We start from the raw sequence: 12709 nt of genomic DNA on the forward strand, positions 1-12709 counted from the left end.
GAGTAATTAATAATTATTAAAACAAAAAACAATTTTGATATATTGTCCTAAGATAGATCAAAATATTTATTATCTTTTAATTATTTAAAGTTTTCAAATTAAAACCTAATTTATCAATATTCTAAAGGATACTTTTAACACATGATTATTAAATTTTATAAAGTCAATTTACAAGTTGTAAATAATTAAAGATTACATTTGATCACAAGTTTTTATAAATTTTAAATTTTATAAAAACCGCTTAGTACATGAGTATATAACTAGTAACTTATATTATTCACTATCAAATGAAATACTGTGATGTTTAACATTTAATTATGTGTCTAAAAGGTTCTAATGTTTATATAAATTAAGAATAATTATGTGTGCCGCCTTACAAAACCTTACACAAGAAGTAAACTCCACAACTTACATAGCAGTCTCAACGTCAAAATGTAGGCCTCAAATCCAATCAATATCGGCAGCCATGTAGAAAAACCCTAAAAGAACTAAACATGAAATTAATTAATTCGTTGAATCATAATATAAAACTTATAAACGATAGTGTTCAGAATATACAAACTAGGAGGATATATAGGTAATTAATGAACGGTTATTTAAGAAAGTAGTTAATCACCTTTATGTGTCTCTATTTTATTGAAGGACTCTTGAGATTTTATTTTATCTTTTTCTTATTTTGTATATTTTAATATTATGTATTTTTTTTTGTGGTTATTTGTAAATAACCGTTATTGTTTAGCATTTTTCATATATACTAGTACTCCCCCGTCCCTAAAGTTGTTCATTTTTGTTATTTTGGATTATTTTATTTATTGCTCCCACAATAACCCAATTCATTCTCATTTTCATATTTTAATAATACTTATGGCGCCACATATTTTTCACTAACTTCATTTTAGCATTTTTATATTGTTTATAGTTCTTACATGTTTCCTATTAATTTTATTAAAATATTTTTTAATAGTTGTGGCCCTTTTTTCCACTAATTTTTTAAATATTTGTTAATGCTTATGCTCTCTACTTTTCCTCTATCAAATTTATCATTCAATAAAATAATATATCTATCATCTAAAGGATTTTATCTTTCTTAATCCTTGTAAACATTTCTTATGAAAACGACTTCAATGTACGAAAAGAGTAACTTTTGATAATTTCTCTATTTTAGCAACACTACCTTAGTACCCAAACATAGCAACAACGCTAACTCTTAATCCAAAAAGATTAAAGTCTATTACATGAATCAATATATCAATTAAGTTGTTATCCACATAAAATTTTTTCTCTATTTATTTCGATTTTACTATTTCAAACTTTTAAATCTAAATCATTCATATTATCGTTTTTCACTATACTCGCGATATATTTTTTTTAATCTTTCTCGCTTATTTTTAAGTTCTATAGTTTTTACTTTCTATCTTCAATTTTCTTGAACTTCATTGAAATAAATGTTTTAATAACTAAAATGTAAAGAAACTTTAAGATCGTTGTTATAAATAGACCAACATTAACCTATTAACTCTAGCTAATAATTAGACTTGTAGCTAGCTTTACATGTTAGAAAAAGTTTAATATATCAATTTAGTGTATAATAGTATTATTTATTACCTTTTAGTTGCTTCTTCTTTGGCTTACATTCTTTACTCTATTCGATTAGCTCACACCCTCTAACTCACTAACTCATACATTTAAGCATAAGGCTCTTGTACATTATTTTAACATATACTAATAAGTTTATACAAGACCAACTCAGCATTTTATTTTCTCTCTGAAATAAAATTGATTCAAAATCCTCAAATCATATAATAAACAAAACTCTAAAACTTTATCAATAAAGTCACATTGACATAAAGAAAATCACAAATTTTTGTGAGAGAAGTTATCCTTGTAGGATGCTCTTGATACATGGGCTGAATAGTCTAACAAATATAATTATTAGTATATAGACTTTTTATTTTCAATTTGTTTTAACGGAGACGTTCTCCTAAAAAAATAGGTCATACCAAAATAAGATAAAGGAAAGCCCCCACTCCCAACTCGAACGTCCCAACCCTAATAGGGCAGAACTCCTAATTTTGTAGGTAAGAAATAATTATTGATACATGAAACAGCCTAAACAACTCATAAAGTGCAATTTATGCTTACAAAAATATTTTATAATATACACGTTAATAATATTTAGAAATCCTCTCAAACCTAAAATAATCAGCTTTTAGAAAAGCAACCCCTTTTATATGGAATTTAATTATTTTTTACCCAAAAGTGAGCTCCTAAGTGGTTGTGCTCAATTCTTAGCTTGTTGATGGGTCCTTAAATAGCTTTTATTTTCTCTTTTTACTTTCTTTCGGGTAACTTTAAACCTAGAAAAGCTGATATGTTGTTAATGGAGATCTACTTCATTGTCATGACTCATTTCTTGTTTCATAAATAAACTTGTACATTTGTATTTGTCATGTTGTAATCCAATTATATACTATTTCTGTTATAGTCAAATAACACATTTAATTTTGGATACTTGTCAATATACTATTTCTGTTCTATATTTCTGTTCTAAATATCTTTAATTGTACTTGTTTAAAAATTATAAAAAATTATATTAATAAAATTTGCATTGTGATAAATTAAATAAGATTCTATTTGAATATGTTTTAGCTTATAGATTGAATATAATTTACAAACTCAGAACAATTGATAAATTTTGCTGCCTCCCTCTCTTTTTCTCTATTTTCTTTCTAAAAAAACCCTAATCTCTATAGCTGGTTTGAGGCTATTATCAACCTTTAGGTTGATGGTATGCCACTAATTTCTTTGTGAAATAATTGCTTAATTAGAGTCTAAGTATGAATCGATATAATTTCAATGACTATGACAATGTTTAAAGGAAATAAAACAATGCAAAAAGAACACAAAGATTTAATGAGGTTCACCCAATGATGGCTACGTCCTCCGTGGTGTGTAGTTACTTACTTTATTATCACAATTGAAAAATACAACTCTTACAATGAAGTATTATAAAAGATGAAGAGAATGCAAAGGTTATGTGTTTAGGCTTGGGGTTGTGTTTGATGTGTTTTTGGTTTGCTAATGAGCTCACTATTTATAGTACTAATTACATTCATTGAGATTACAACCTTAATGCTGAGAATTGATCATTTTGAAATTGCTCCAAGAACTTAAAGAGATGAAAACAGCATCCTAGGAAACGTCAAAAGGTCCGCTCGACCGAAACAGAGGCTCGCTCGGTCGAGCGAGCTACAGGTAGCTTCTGGATACATTCTGTTTGTTCGCTCGAAAAACCCAGGAGCTCGCTCGGTCGAGTGACCTTTAGTGTGCTTTATGACAGTTTGCTCGACTAAGCATAGTAGAGCATCTTCAATCAAACATTTACACTTCTTCATTAAGTCCCATAATTCCCATAGTTAAGTCATATAACTTCATGAATTAATCAAGCTCTTAAACTCCATCAAAAATCACAAATATTAAGTCACAACTTAATACACGCATTCAAGTCATCCATAGGATTCCATCCCATGAGTCACACATGAATGCACACATCAATTGTGCACTCAAGTTACACCATTAATCTCAACACTTTGTTTTAAGCTTTTTGAATATGATTAGAATAAATATTTTCCCTCTCCCTATAGGGAAGGTTTTCTACCCATTCATTGGGATAAATATACCAATATATTGGGTTTTGATCTCTCTCCTTATGAGAGTTTTTGGTCTCTTATTGATTTGTTGGTAGTGATTAATACGATAATGCAACATACACTAAAATTGCAATGACCATCAACAACATCCAATTCAATTCTATCACTGCAAGAAAAATGCAATTTTCCGACTAAAATCTTCGACTACTGCCAAACAGTCGGAATTTGCCGACCAAAATACCGACTAAACATTTATAATCGGAATTTTTGACTAAATTCCTACTAACTGGTAAATGGTAGGAAATTCCGACTATTTACCGACGAACAATTTGTTCCGAATTATTCTGACAGACAAAATAGTCGGAATTGGGTCGGTAATTATCGTAGCTAAAAATTTTGTCGGAGGTTTGTCGGTCATTAGTCCGAAGATCTTGAAGTGCTTCTATAAATACCCTCCACCAACGAATAATTTTTTTTCACTCATTTCACATCTCACTCTCTATAAAACTTTCTTTCTCCTAAATACCTTAATTTCTTACATATAAAATTATTATATTTACATTATATCTCAAAATTACCAACTATTCTTTACAATTTTAAGTTATGTTTTTTTCTGTTAATTACATTATTTATCCTTACATTAATTTTCGTTATATTTTCATTAATTTAATTTTAGTTATATTTTTCTTATATGCATTATTTTATGTGGTATGATGTATGTTGTATTTATCTTAAAAAAAAAATTTAATAAGCTTTTAGGTGCTGTCATTTTTTTGTAATAATTATAAGTACTTACTCAAAATAGTAGTTTTTCTTAATTATATTCTTGTATATGTATTATAAAAATGTGTTAGAAATGAGTAAAATATGTTCCTCAAATCTAATGAAACTCAGCATCGTCTTATTTACTTATGTTAAGTTGCAACAATTAAATCTTAGTAAAATTAGAAAAATAATTATTTGCGAGTTGGAGCTTCAAATTGCGCTCTTGTGCTAATTACGGCCTGTATGTTTATTTTTTAAGGCTGTAATTCGTACAAGAGCGCAATTTTAAAGCTCTGATTCGCAAATTATTATTAGTAAAATATGATCTTGCAACAAAACCAATAAGTAAAATTTTCAATGCTGAATTTCATTAGATTTGAGAAACATATATTTAACATATCCACTTTTTTATAGTACATACGAGGATATGTTTAAGAAAAACTACTATTTGTATTTAGTACTTTCAAATTTTACAAATAAATGGCCGTCCTAAAAGCTTATTAATATTTTTTTTAAGGATTTACCGACCAGACACCAACTACTATTTAGTCGCAAGTTGGTCAGAAATGTGAATTTCAAAATTTATAATTTAGTAAAATATGCTCTGACAGGATTATTTATTGGGCTTAGCTTTGTAGGTACCGACCATCTTTCGACAAAGTTGTAGTCGGTGTCTGGTCGGTATTCTGAAAAAATTGCTGACAGTTTCCTTTTTTGTAATGTTATACATGCTACTTATTTCGCAGAGTAATGGACTTACGTAGTGAAAGAAGTTGGATATATAAGCGAAGTTGTAAACGAGTTTATAATATTAGATATTTAGAAGGGGTCGAAGAATTTATACAATTTGTAAAGAAAAAACATCCAGATGAGGTTAGATGTCCGCGTAAACGGTATGAAAATCGTAGATTGTTTGCTCCAGAAGTTGTTAGAGATCGTTTGTTAAAGAGGGGCTTTGTTGAAAACTACTACGATTGGTACCCGCATAAACGTTTAGAAGGTGCACCAATTAATGTGTTGGCTCCGGTAGAGCAACAACAGAACACAGTTCAAAATTCGTATGCACAAATGGTGTACGATGCAGCAGCGAGTAATTTTCCTAATACACATCATCATTTTCTACCTCATTGTGATGATGTCGTCACCAATGTACCACACTCACCCTTAAATATTGACGAAGATCCAAACCCTCAATCAAGACAGTTCTTTGAAATGTTAAAAGCTACCAACTTACCTCTGTAACCTGGTTGCGAAACTCATACTCAGATGACGATAATAGGAAGAATGGCGAGTTTGAAGACGGACTTTCGTATGCCCGAGAGACTTTAGGATGAAATATGTCAATTCATTATTGAAGTGTTGCCGAAAGATAATCGTATGACATCCAGTTTTTTATGATACGAAGAAACAAATTTCGGCTCTTGGGTTGCCGGTAGAGAAGATTGACTGATGTATTAATGGGTGTATGATTTGTTGGGGCCCCACAGCGAGTATGACACAATGTGAAGACTTTAGGGTTTCTAGATGGATAACAGATAAGGCCCCTAGAAAGCAGTTCCACTACTTTCCCCTCCGTCCTAGGCTACAACGGTTGTATGCTTCTGCGACTACTGCTAGTCACTTGAGGTGGTATCCGGAGCACCGTTCAGAAGATGGAGAGATGTGTCACCCCTTGGACTATATTTCTGCAGCTGATATGTGAAGCTTGGATGAGGAAATTTCAGTGGTGCTATGTAAATTAGATACTATATTTCCCCAACATTCTTTGATGTCATGGAACATCTCCTTGTTCATCTACCTTACGAGGCATGGATTGCTGGTATGGTTCAATATAGGTGGATGCATCCATTTGAGAGCTAACTTTGACATTTAAAGCTTAATGTCAAAAACAAAGCACATGTTGAGGCTTCAATATGTAATGTATATCTCACAGAAGAAGCATCATACTTTGTCTCACATTACTTTGGGCAAGACGTTTGATGTAGAGTTAGAGATCTTCCTAAAACCGATGACGGAGGCTTTAATAACGTCAGATCGGGTGTTTTCTCCATATTCACACATCCAATCAAATTCCACAGATCGTCAGAGCAGGTTGGCCATGTGGTCCAAAACCAATTTGCCCGTTTGTTTCAACAGATTGTAAAAACACGTTTAACATTGTAATTTTTAATGTTAATAGTATTATAGACTGTGTTTAAATAATTGATAATGTGCAAGCTATGGAGGGGTTTGTTGATGGTGTGGAGAATGCTGACATTTTAAAGGACGTCGCCGAGGAACCTTTGCAGAAAGCACATGACTATGATGTTTGTTACGTGAATGGTTATAGATTTCACACTATGTCCCATTCTGCTAAAAAGAAATCTACTGACAACAGGGGAATGTGCATTAAATCTGATGATAACAGTCCGGATGAAATAGACTTTTATGGACAGTTAGAGGACATTATTGAGCTTGAGTATCGCGCACTTCAGATTAAAAGGGTAACACTGTTCAAATGTCAATGGTATGATCAAACTACCACCAGATATGGCCATGGTACGAGAATCCATCCACGGTAAAAGTTGGTTGACGTTCATATTGGTCGATCGTATAGAAAGTACGATCCTTTTGTGCTAGCAAGTCAAGCTTTCAAAGTTTATTATCTACCTTATCCGAGTTTAAAGAAAACATAAAAGATTAGCGAGCTGTTTGCAAAGTCAGATCAAAGCATTTCGAGGAAAGTGCTTTTCAACTGGAAAAAAAATCACCGGATTTTGTGGTAAATAATGATGTTTCAACGGTAGATGATGTCGATGAAAACGAAGACACTGACGAAGATCTTGTATTATCTGACAACGATGATTTCGATGACAATTATGTAACCCAATAAATATTTTGTTATCCAATATTTTTTTAGTCGTATGTTTATTTAAGTACATTTATTTTTAAATTTGGAACGATTTTCAATTTTAGTAATTATTAGAATTAAAGATAATAATAATTATAATTATAATACAATAATAATTCTTATTTAAACTAAATTAAAAATAATATTAATAATATTAAATAATAATACTCGAATAAACAGAAAAACAAAAGGCGCATATTTTAAAACTTTTAAAAATTTTCAACTAAATACCGACTGATAGTTGGTAGGATTTCATTCGAAAATTTGAAATTCAATTTTTCCTTGGAAGGTGGACTGACAGCACTACAACCTTGGGAAGTAAAACACGCTTTTCAGTATACCGACTGAACTACGACTAGTATCTAGTCGCAATTCAGTCGGTATACTGAAAAATCGTTTTTCCTTCCCTGGGTTGTCTGAAAAGTTACCGAGGGCATTGAGTGTAAGGAGGAAAATCAGTAAAAAATCTCACCGACTATATTCTAACTAATTGTTAGTCGGTGGTTAGTCGGTAAACTGTTGATAAAAAAATAAAAATTTCACCAGAAAACGCCATTTTCATTTTTACCTAAAACTTTTTCTAACTTTACTCTCATCCTCTTCTTCCTCACGGACGATTTTGTTTCCTTCTCTCCCATCTCCGACGGGTTTTTGGGCTACACTCCGACGATTGTCGACTACTACATCTCCTATTAGTCTCCGACTATAAAGGTTATTCTTTTTTTTCGAATTTTTTAAGTGATTAATATTAGTATTTTTAAAATGAAAATGATGTTGATTAAGAACATGAATATTGTAAATTAGGGTTTAACTTTGTATGATTTTCGAAATGTATAGGATTTTTTTTTATTTTTTTGGTTTGATTTTCAGTTCTTTGAATATGAACATGATTATTTTTAGTTTTTTTTGGGTTTTTTTGTTTTATTTTCGGTTCTTAGTTGATTATTTACATGTTTATGTTTGATTTTTTTTTTTTTGGAATTTTTGTGTATTATAGGTATGAATGAGTGATTTTTTAGGTTTTTTTTTATTTTTATTTTTAATTTTTTAATGATTTTCGTATGAATTTTTGGGTTTTTGTTTCGGTTCTTAGTTCTTAGTTGATTAGTGTGTGTCATTGATCTTGTCAGTTTTTTTTATTCATGAACATGTTAAATGTTAGGATTTTTTAAATGAATATGATGTTGATTATAAAAATGATTATGTATTGTTCTTAGTTATTAGTTGATTCAAGAACATGTTAAATTAATTATGTTAAGGTTATGTTTTTTTGTTTTATGTTAAATATTAGGTTTTTTTTTTGGTAGTAGGTGGGCTGTTTTGGGTGGTTTTAGGGTGGGTATTTGGGCGACTGTAGGGTTGTTTTAGGAGCGGTTGTGGGGTGGTTTAAGGGCGGCTGTGGGCTGGTTTTGGGGCGGCTTTGGGTTGTTGAATTATTTTTGTGAATTAATTATTTCTAATAAGTAGTAAAAATTAAAATTATTAGTTGTTAACATGATTATTTTTTTTTTATCAAGCATGCCTAGAATGAGAAACAAACAGGGACAAAGGATTGACCTAAGAACTGGTCAACCTTATGAGTCGTACAACGACCACCCCGACACTACATACATTATTCGTCCTTCACATAAACAACCTCAACATCGTACCCATTCTGATCCTCAACCTACACCTACTCGACCTCAACCTCTAACTTTAACTTATTCTTAACCTACTTTGGATTTAGAGGAGCATTTTCTGAGGAGTGAATTTATGAGGGAGGAGATCATTCCCTCTCCGGTGACGTCGCGTGGTTTGCGACGTCCGTCTAGGCCACCGGAGCCTGCTACTTCACAGGGACTGCAGGGCGAAGATTCTTCCCCTGCGATGGAGCACCCACGACCACCCCTCCTATGGATGCCTGATAATTTTGGGTAAGCTTTATTATTTGTTGCTTTTTTATAGTTATACTCAATAAATAAATTAAAACTTGTTGATTTTTGAAGGTTTGCCACAGACGGTGGCAACCAATTGGCCACCTCTATCCGTAGGTCCTTTAAGGCTATAAAGATCCTAATGGATGGGCATGGAGGCACCTAGACAGACAAACAATCGAGTTCTACTGGCAACAATTTCAAGTAAGGATAACTACTTTATCTTTCATCTATTTGACTTCATTGTAACTTCTTATAAACATACTAATAGTTCTTGTCGTTTTAGAAACAATGGTCTTGGGATCCTTCTATTACTCCCTTAGTGTATAGGGAGTGGGAGAAGAAGACTAAGATCCGGTACAAGGACATTGTTTTTACTCATAGGAAAACCTATGAGAAAAATGACTACAAGCCGAGCTGGGTGACGAAGGAGATATGGGAAAAGTGGGTCAGTTTCTAGAAGTCCGAAGAGTATCAATCTCATCGATCCAGAGGTAGGAGGAACCGGCGCCGGGGGGAAGAAGAGGGTGCGGCTGAAGTCACCCATATACATAGATTCAATATAATAACCATTCATGAAATTAATTTCAGGAGCAAGAGCAACAAAGGTCGCCTTCTTCTTATGAGTTGTATCTTCAAACTCATAAAGTGCAAACCAGAGATGGTTTGTAGTTGGTCAACGAGAAGTGCAAGGCTATAAATGTAAGTTTAACTTCTTATCTACCTTATTTTTGGTTAGCATTTTTGGTTAACATAAAAAATTAGATTAGCTTTTGGTAGGTTAGCTGTTTTAGAACGTTAGTTAGAATAGCTAATATTGGATATTGAGGAAATGCTGGATTTTTAGCTGTTTTCGAATTAGATACATAGTATATCTATATTGCTTTATATTTCATGAGTTACTTAAGTTTTGATTTTTGTTAATTTATAGAGGAAACTCTACCGAAATTTTACAAATTCTATGTTTAAATGTTTAGGATGAATACATGTGCCTCATTGCACACATTGATGGATAGAATTAGGAACTAAGACTTTAGGGACAAACTAGGGGTAGCCCCTATATCTGGAAAAATGTGCGAGAATAGATTGAGGTGGTTTGGTCATGTGCAGAGGAAGACTTTTGACTCCCCTATGAGGAGGGTAGAAAGCATTATAGTAGAGGGTAAGAGGAGTCGAGGTAGACCAAGGAGAACTTGGGATGAGCAAATAAGAGTTGACTTGCATGAGTTAAACCTCTCTGCGGACCTGACTAGGGATAGAAGTAGTTGGAGACGCCATATCCACGTCTTAGATTACTGATGTCCGACTAGTTGACCTTTTAGTGCCCTTAACCCCTTGCCCTTATCGTTTCCTTTCTATTATTCTTTGTTTTCTTTTGTAGTGGTTCCTCTTTTTATAGGCCTTTAAGTTGTCTTGCACATGTTTTTCACGTCTCTTTATCTTCCTCGAGCCGGGGGACTTCTTTGGCCACACTCTCCTTTATGGGTATGAGTTGTCGCCATCTTTCCCTCCCCAGACCTTGGCCTTAGTTTTTTCTAAGAGCGGGATATACTGGGTAGGATGATGATGATGACAAGCGTCTCATTGCACCTCTCTTCGTTGATGCGCCTGTCGAGCGTTTTAACAACGCCTATTTTCAGCCCTCCAAGGCTGTCTATGGTGTTAGTGACGCGACACAACATTATTATTCTAAGTTTGTGACGCCGCAATCCCAACACCAAGCCAGTCCTCCACCAGCCCAAATGGTTAATGAGAGGCTGGATCATCTTCAGGAAGTCTTGGATAATATAGATGATCGCCTCAACAATGCCATTTCCAGGGAAGAGCAACACAAAACGAGGGAAGAGGTGAACTATTTGCTATCCTTTGTGCGCTCGTTGTTCCAGAAGAACCCGGCTTTCCAACAACCTCCTCCGCCTCCACCGTCCAGCTAGACTTTGTTTTTTACTTTCTTAAATTTGGGAATTGTATAATGTATTTGACAGATAGTTTTATCTTTTTGTATATTTGGATATAAATTTATTTTTGTCCGTATTTGATCTGATTTTTTATCGTTTTATTTTTTTGTTTTGATCCATAATTTATTTTATCGATAAAATAATAATTCTGGTCAAATGTGGTCAATATCATTGACCACATTTGACCAGATTTATTATTTTAATAATAAAAGTTTTCAACTAATGGATAGTAGGTATGTTGTCGCAAAACTTAGTCACCTTTTCTTGGTTGAATACAGACAAATTTCATGTGACTTTTTCGACCGTTTACCGACTATCTTTTAGTTGGAAGCTATTCGAAAACCACAGCTGCCTTTTTTGGGTCAGATTTAGTCAATTTTGAGGTTTGACTTTTCCGACGAATTTTCAACTAGTATTTAATTGGAAAATAGTCGAAAAATTAAATTAATATTATACTAACCAAATTTTATGAAAAACCAAGAAAATTATAATTTTTTAATATTCCGACTAATTTCCGACTAATCGTGTTGTCGGAATTTTGCGACTGGGTTCTAGTAGTAGCTTAGTCGGAATATACCAACCAGATTCCTACTAATTGCTTTGGTTGGAATTTCGACAACATTCCTACAACCCCTGTTTAGTCGGAATTCCGACTAATATACCGACTAATTGAAATTTTCGACCTTTTTGAGCCTACTAGACAGAGTCAGTCAGAATTTAGTTGGTATAGCTCTATCCCGACTAAATTCCGGCTGTTTCATCTAGTCGGAATTTTGATTTTTTTGTTGTGTATCTCTAGACTACAACAAATTAAAGACCTCCTCGTGGAAGACTGTATCAAACAAATATGTAGATGAAGATATTCAGAATTATCAGATCTCATATACTATGTACTAGCTAATTTTTTTATCTCTGATGTAGATATTGTATGACTCTTTAATAATGAATCAGATGTTATTTAAAACAAAATGGAACAATTGATAAATAGTATAAAAATGAATGAGATATTTGATCAGGAAAGTAAGTGAAAGAACAAATTTCTGTTAGTGTGTCAAGTTCACTAGTTCATATCAAATAATAAAAAATTGGCTGCCAAATTTCACGTTAATAAATAGGATATACAACTAATATTAAAAAAAATAGTAGGATATACAACTACGCACTATGCATGGATTTTATTAGGCGTGACAATGTAAGATGATCATGCTTACGTTTCCTTGGCCAAATTGTAAGTTTGTGCGTGCATGTTTTCGGTTTAAGGTGGTCATATCGAAAATGTGGTAAACGGTATTTACTTTATTATAGTTTTTGTTATATTAAAACCAAAATACTCTTATAATTTTTAGGTTTTATGTAGTAAATTTAGAAAAATAGAGACATTTTCTATTACATATAATGTTAGCACACTGATGTGAACGGGTGTCACTCCAGGCGAGTTATATGATACTCACCTTTATTTGAGAGGGTTTCTCGTGCACTCATTACCCTTTGCCTTACTCTTTGCCTTTTCGTCGCAGTGGTACGAATATAGTC

Source organism: Amaranthus tricolor, chromosome 6 (genome assembly GCF_026212465.1).
Source record: "Amaranthus tricolor cultivar Red isolate AtriRed21 chromosome 6, ASM2621246v1, whole genome shotgun sequence".
NCBI classification, from domain to species: Eukaryota; Viridiplantae; Streptophyta; class Magnoliopsida; order Caryophyllales; family Amaranthaceae; genus Amaranthus; species Amaranthus tricolor.